The sequence below is a fragment of the Anopheles stephensi genome, unplaced genomic scaffold (genome assembly GCF_013141755.1).
Source record: "Anopheles stephensi strain Indian unplaced genomic scaffold, UCI_ANSTEP_V1.0 ucontig24, whole genome shotgun sequence".
Taxonomy (NCBI): domain Eukaryota; kingdom Metazoa; phylum Arthropoda; class Insecta; order Diptera; family Culicidae; genus Anopheles; species Anopheles stephensi.
In genome coordinates this window covers 12,501-20,000 of record NW_023405169.1, presented here as the reverse complement: position 1 = coordinate 20,000, position 7,500 = coordinate 12,501, and the positions used below count along the sequence as shown (strand labels likewise).

The 7,500-nt window shown below is 57.7% G+C and overlaps 1 pseudogene; it reads right to left on the bottom strand.

The window, feature by feature from the left end:
* LOC118516168 overlaps positions 1-5,820 on the bottom strand; it is a 10,207-nt pseudogene extending 4,387 nt beyond the window's left edge.
* Between the last annotated feature and the right edge of the window lie 1,680 nt (positions 5,821-7,500).

Genomic DNA, 7,500 nt, shown 5'->3' with positions numbered 1-7,500 from the left:
TTGTTACGACTTTTACTTCCTCTAAATCATCAAGTTCGGTCAGCTTCGCCCGTGCCAACTGCAGCTCACGAAGGAACTGCGGAAGGTATGCCTCCAGAGACCTCACTAAATAATCCATCGGTAGTAGCGACGGGCGGTGTGTACAAAGGGCAGGGACGTAATCAGCGCTAGCTAATGACTAGCACTTACTAGAAATTCCAGGTTCATGGGGACCGTTGCAGTCCCCAATCCCAACTAAATGAGCATTCGGGTGATTTCCCGTTCCTCTCGGAATGGGGGCGCCTATTGGCGAGAACACGCTGCTGCCCACATTGTAGCACGCGTGCAGCCCAGAACATCTAAGGGCATCACGGACCTGTTATCGCTCACTCTCACCTTGCTAAACACAAGTTGTCCCGCTAAGCAGGGCAAACTAGTGCGACGACCGCCCGCGAAGGCGCCGCCGCCCCGTAACGTCAGGTGCGCCCGGAGGCACACTGCTGACAGCGTTCTAGTTAGCTTGTTTGAGTCGCGTTCGTTATCGGAATTAACCAGACAAATCATTCCACGAACTAAGAACGGCCAGGCAACACTACCCTTAAATTTGAGAAAGAGCTCTCAATCTGTCTTACCTCGATAAGTTCGGACCTGGTAAGTTTTCCCGTGTTGAGTCATATTAAGCCGCAAGCTCCACTTCATTTTTTTTATTGCCATATGTTTATTTATTACAACTCAAAAATTTGTCACGGTTTATGTAACACGTGAACAACAAAGAATAAATAAACGCGCATGAACAAATAATAAATAACAAATAAACAAACTCCATTGCCGACGGCCTTCCCAACGAAGGCCGGCCTTACAATGAGTAAGGCCCATACAATGAGAAAGGCCGCTACAATGAGTAAGGAGCCCCGCCTATCTCTTCGTTGATACGAGATTAAAAAATGACGAACACGAATTAAACTCCCAATACTAACGAAACGGGCGTGCCCACGGTTCGTCAAGTCTCCATTTTTCCTTACGCTAACATTTAGTATGCACACAGAAACATGCAAACACATAAATACGCGAACACTCTACCGCTCACGGTTGGACGGAACGAACATCCGCACAAAACGTAAACGGCAATAGACGAACCTTACACACGCGCTCACTCTCTCACTCTCTCTCTAGCCGATCGTTTCGGCCTAGACCGCTCCCACTCAGCGCGTTGAAGTGTTCGTGGATGCGATGGCGGCGTCGGCCGACATGGAACCGTGATGGCGATCGGTTCTCCCGTTGCGGCGTAGACGTTCACGTTCCCGCCTGTTTGCCCGTCGTCGGGCTAGCTCTTCCTCCGTCGGCGGTGCTCTGCTTCTTCGTGTTCGGCCTGAACGCAATGGCGGCAATGTACCGGTGCGTAATTGGGCACGGTGTTCCCGCTGCCTTTGGTTCCACCTTAGCCGACGACGAAGTAATACCTCGGCTGATGGCGGAACTCGTTCGGGCCGAATCGGACGTTGCATCTCCGGCTGCTGATTCTTCTTCTTCTGTGGCACTACAACCTCGAGAGGTCTCGGCCTGCCATTTCTGGCTTTCTGTGACTTAATTTTACCCGTAGAAAAGTAGTCAGCCTTTCGTACGGGGAGGCGGTCTGAATGGGATTTGAACCCCGGCCCTGCCGTGTGAAGACCGGCGCCGCTGTCGCCTCGGCCACCGGACCGCCCCGGCTGCTGATTGGACGGGCGATATTGTGCGCCTGTGACCATTTCCCCGATGGCGGATGTCTGCTGTTGCCGGCGTCTTCGCCGTTGGTCACGGCGGTTGGTTTCTTGCTTCACGGCGGGCCTGTTGTCGAACGCGTTCCGCCTGCTCATTGGCGGAAACAATCCCACCAGCGATGGCCGCGTTTTTGGCAACCTGCTGTTCTAGCCACCTTTGCTGCAGGAAGCTGCAGATCTGCCGTGCTACCGTGGCCGTTCGCTCCGGGCTCGACAGCAGAAAATGCTCCAGCTCATCTGGGGAAATTACGACGCCGTCCGCGTCTTTCAGGTACTGCACCCGTGTATCGGCGAACCTCGGGCAGTGGAACACCACGTGCTATGCCGTATCTACGATGTTGGCGGCGCAGAAGGGGCAGGTCGGGGTAGAGGTGAAACCCATAGCGTATAGGTATTCCCGGAAGAAGCCATGTCCGAAGAGCACCTGGCTACGGAAAAAGTCCACCTCGCCGTGCTTCCTACCTACCCAGCTGGCTATATCCGGCAGAACGCGGTGAGCCCATCGTCGGAACCTGTTTGCGGTCGGATGAGCGGCATCCTGGTCCCACGATGTCTGCCACTGCCTGATGGTGGCCAAATGCTCCAGCTGCTTGATGACTTCCCTATCGATCAGCACCCGCCTCTGCAACTTCCGTTGGTGTTGGCTGTAGCACCGCGCGATTTCTTCCACCAGCAGGTGTAGCGGGACCAATCCTGCCAGTGCCACCGCCGTGTCATAACTGACGGTGCGCAAGGTTTAAGCGACACCTTTCGCCAGAGGTCGCTGCAGCTGCTCCAATTTCCGCCTGCACCACTGGAGCTTCACCGCTTCCGTGCACATGGGTGCCGCGTATCTCACCACCGAGTCCACTACTGCTGCTAGCAGCCGACGTTTAGCCATCCTCGGTCCGGCGTGGATAGATCTCACGCCGGTGGCCAGCTTCACCACAAGGAGTGCCTTTGCAGTGGCTTTCTCAACGTGTGGCTTCCACGAGAGGTGGTCGTGAAGCATGACCCTGAGGTAGCGTATCGCCGGTTTCGAACGTAACTCGACTCCGTTGATGATTACGGGCACCGCAGGGTGGCCCCGGCGCAGACTCGAGATGAGGACGGTCTCCGTCTTTTTCGGGGCCAGTTGCAACCGATGTTGCTCCATCCAGGCGGCAATCGCTGCTACAGCTTCCTCCGCTACACCCGCCGCCTCCTCCGATGTACACCCCTTGGCGAGTACTGCCAGGTCGTCAGCAAAGTCGATGACGGATGCACCTTCCGGCAGCTGCACTCCGAACACGCCGTTGTACAGGATATTCCACAAGTTGGGACCCAGAATGGACCCCTGCGGAACACCTGCCGTTACTCGGCGTGTCACCGGGCCGTAGCTGGTATCGTACGTCAGCTCACGGTCCGAGAAGTACTCCTGCAGGATGCTGCGCAGTCCTGAGGGCACTGCTTTGTTCTGCAGCGCCAATTCTATGGCCTGCCAGTCTGCGGAATTGAACGAGTTACGGACGTCAAGGGCAACAACAAGCAAGCAGCGCTTGTCGCGCCTGTTCGTTCGTCCGAAACTCATCGCAGATCTGGCGGCCTCCATCACCAGCCCAATCGCCTAGAGTGTTGACCGACCACGCCGAAAGCGGAACTGGAATTCGGAGAGGAGCGGCTCCGTCGGCATCTCAATGTGGTCGTTCAGGCGGTTCAGCAGTACTCGCTCGTACACCTTGCCGGGCCTGTCCAGCAGCATCACCGGTCTCACCGATGATGGCTCGCCCGGTGGTTTCCCTGGTTTGGGGAGCAGCAACAGTTTGGCCTTTTTCTATTGCTCGGGAAGCGGCCAGCATTCATCTGCTCCTGGAGGAGCCTCACGAACGTCGTCGGATGCGCCCGAGGTTCGGCAATCCATCCAAACCGGGCGCCTTCGGAGGGTTCAGGCCAGCCGCGATGTCGAGCAACTCCTGCTCTGTCACTGGCCTGATGTTGACGCCGTCCGGTTCGATGTCAGGCCAGGCAACAGGGGGTTGGTTCGGGCACAGCGCGTCCACAATGCGCTGCAGAACGGCCGGATCGCGTTCTTGTGCGACGCGGCTCCCTCCGAGCCGTCACAGGAGCTCCCCCTGCCACCTACCCGTCTCGTCATCCTCCAGGTGTTGCAGAAACTCGTTATACCGGTCCCGCTTGCTGGCCCGGATCTCAGCTGTCAGCAGCTGGTGGGCCTCCTGGTGCCGTGCAGAAGCTGTTCTGCGGGCTGCCGTGTCGCTAGTCGGAACTCTGCTGTAGCGTTCCCAAGCCAGGCGGCATTCCTCCCGTAACCGGCCAATCTCTGGTGTCCACCAGTACGCCGGTCTACCAGTGTGGCCAACTGACGGGGAAACCTCCGCCATGGTTTCGCTGCATGCCCGCCTCAGGGCTCGAGTCAGGCCCTCAGGATTCGTGGCCTCCTCCTCGAAATTGGCTGCCCACTGCACGATGTCGAACAGCTCCCGGCTGAACTCCTTTGCCCGCCAGCGTCTGCCCGCTGCTCGCACTGCTGGTGCTGCTTCTGTTCCTGTTGTGCACCTGCTGGTAGCCGCCGGCCTTTCCCCCTCCCTCGAAGCAAATGTACCGGTGATCGCTGTAGATATACGTTCCCAGCATCTTCCATTGCCTGTCGGGATCCCCGATGAGGTCCTGCCTGCTGTTGGTCGTGCTGGCGAAGGTGACGTCCACAATACTCGAGCGAGCGACGCCGTTCCCGAGGAAGGTGACTTCCCTCCCCATGTTGAGGACATCGAGCCCGAGACCCTCCGCCAGCTGTAGCAATTCCTCGCCCTTTGTGTTCGTCCTAGTGCTGCCCCAGGCGCTATGTCAGCCGTTGAAGTCACCTGCAAGCAACACTCGGGAGCGCCCTGAGGCGAGCACTTCAATGCGTTGCAGCATTTCTACGAACTGGGGGACCCCGATGCTTGGCGACGCGTACCAGGCTATGATGGTGACGCCTGCCACGTCTGCCGCCACAATGCCGGGAAAGCTCGTACTTCAGATCCGCTGAACCGGGTGGGAGCAGCCGCTCACGACAATGGCCACCAGCTTGTCGCGGTCCACCACCGAGTTTGCGTTGCCATCTGAAACCGAAAACAGCTCACAGATCACCGTTGCGTCCACCCGCTCCGTCCGCATTGTGTGGAGAGCCAGGTCCTGCGCACTCCGACTCCTGTTTGTGTTGGCCTGCAGGACCTGAAGCTGTCTCCCTACTGACATGCTTATCGGCGAGGGGAAAGGTTCACTCCACTGCAGCCGTGCGCTGCAAAGCGGTGTGATCCAACCTGATGCAGCTAACCGCACTGGTACAGTTGGCCGCCCGATGGCCAGATTCTCCGCAGCAGATGCAGCAGTTGCTGCGATCGGGCCTGACGCAGTCCACCGCCATGTGCCCCCTCTCCAAGCACCGGAAGCAACGGCGCTTTGCCGCCTCCAGCCTGAGGGCCTCTTCCAGCCGGCACGAGGAGTAATCAATTAGCAGACGGTCTTTGGTAAGCAGTTCTTCCGCCTCCACTCGCGGTAACCGTACCCGAGCCCGTTTTGTCGCGTCACCCCTCTCCAAAATCCGCAGCGAGGCCACTGCTGGCTCCTTGGCGAGTGCCGCCCTCAGCGCCACCCGGATTGTCTTTTCTTCCGTGAGGTTGTCCACATTCTTGAGGACCACCTTCGCCATCTCGGTCAGGACCTTGGTGGATCCCAACTCGCCTGGCGTGGACTGGATGCGGCGACACAACGCCGCGGAGTCCACATTGCGTGCCAGCTCCATCCAAAGGCTTCCCTTCGGTGTCCGCTTCCCTATGCGGATGTACTGCCGGACATCCTGGAGGGCCGGGCTCGTCCGGATGGGCCGATACATCTCCGCAAAGGAGACGTCTGGCCCGCCGGTTCGCCTGTGCAGGGCGTTGGGTTTGCGCTGCAGGTTACGGCCGTTGCCGCTGCTGTGGTGCGGCTGAAGGCTGGGCCTTTTGCCGCTATCCAGCAACCTGCCATCCAGATACCAGGGCATCTCGGTAGGACTGTTGCTGCCGCCGCCTGCTTTCCGGTGACGGAAAGTCGTACGGCTGCAGGGGCTGGGATCGCTGCCCATGCCCGCTCCTCACTGCCTGCCCCTCTTCTTCTGCTATCTCCCTCCGCAGATGCTCCTGCAGCTCCAGCAGACGATGCTGGGTAGGACCCTGCGACTGGCGTGCTTCGGCTCTCTCGCGTTGCTTGGAGCGCCTGAGTGTCCTATTGCTGTGCCCGGATTTGGAAATTGCTTGGCTGTCCAAGCGCACGCCAGTCGCTGAATCCTCCAGCTGAACCACGGTTCGAGCCCCCGTGCGATAGATTTCTAGCTCCGCTCGGAACCTCGCGTTCTCCGCTTCACTCTGCTCCAGCATTGAGGTTATCACCTCCAATTTTTCCATCATCCGCTCGTTCAGACGCGTCTAGTGTTCCGGCGTTTCTGCTGGCGGGTTCGCTCGTTGAACCAAGGGGTGAGTGCCGCTGGTTTCATCTGCCGACGGCGATGCGGCTGGTAACAGTATCTCGGAAAATACCGATCTCCTTGGCGACGGCGTCGGGGCGGGGGCGGTTCTCTTCCGTGCTGCCGTGTCCTGCTCTCCTGGTGTCTCCAAAGTTTTTCGTGGGGCTGACTTGGGTGCCCCCGGCGAGTTTCGTAGTGACGACAGCGTTCCTGGCGACAAATCCAGGTGCGTCGTCACTACTCGCGGAGACATCCTCCGCTTTTTCGGTTTAATGGTTTCGGTGACCTCTACGTCCACCGACCCATCACTCGCCTCCTCCAACATGGCTAACGCTGCTCTTTTTGTCGCTTTGCCCAGCGCTGTAATCTTTATGGCGCTCAATCTCAGAGCGGAGCTTTTGGTGTGTGTCCTTGGAAGAACTTTCGCTAGTGCCCCATAGATGGCGCTGGTGGCACTAGGGGGGGGGGGGGGATTCTCCCTGGACAACAACCGGGATGACCGATTTTGTGCCCACTGTCCAGTTGTCAGTCGAAGAACACGTACACATTTCACACTCACTCACCGACACTGACAAGCCCTAACGCGCTAAGTTCATGTGCCCTTAGCACGTGGTAAATGCTTGCAAGTTTCACACACTTTTCAGCACTGTTACTACACTGAATGTTTTCCCACTTTTTGGGGGTATTGTTCACAGCACTCTTTTCACTCCTGTCCGAATTTTCTTCCACCACACTGCGGCTGCGGGCTCCCCTTCAACCGCACCGAAAGGGGGTGCTTCACTCGCACGCACTCACAACACCACAGACGCACCTTTCACGGCCACATGCACCGGGGCTCGACGCAATGTTTGTGTGCCGTATTTTGCTGTTTTCACTGTTTTTAACCGAAATTCATCCTTCTGGATCAATTCAAATTCAATGCCTTCTGGATCCGTTTATGACTGCTGATGACGATAAACTCAGTCTTCGCATGTGCTATCTGCAGTTTCACTGTCCTCATCCAAGAGTCGATACGCCCTACGGCGTCGGTCGCTAACATCTCGATCTCCGCGACGGATTCGCCGGTGATGGTGAGGGCGATGTCATCCGCGAAACCGATTACTTCCGCTCCTGGAGGTAACGCGAGGGTCAAGACATCGTCATACATTGCGTTCCACAAGGTGGGACCAAGTACTGATCCCTGCGGAACGCCAGTCGAGATGCTAGCGGTCTTGATTCCCTCCGCTGTGTCGTACTGCAGCATGCGTCCATCGAGATAGCTCCTCAGCAGCCTGCACAGGTACAAGGGAACCTTCATTCGCT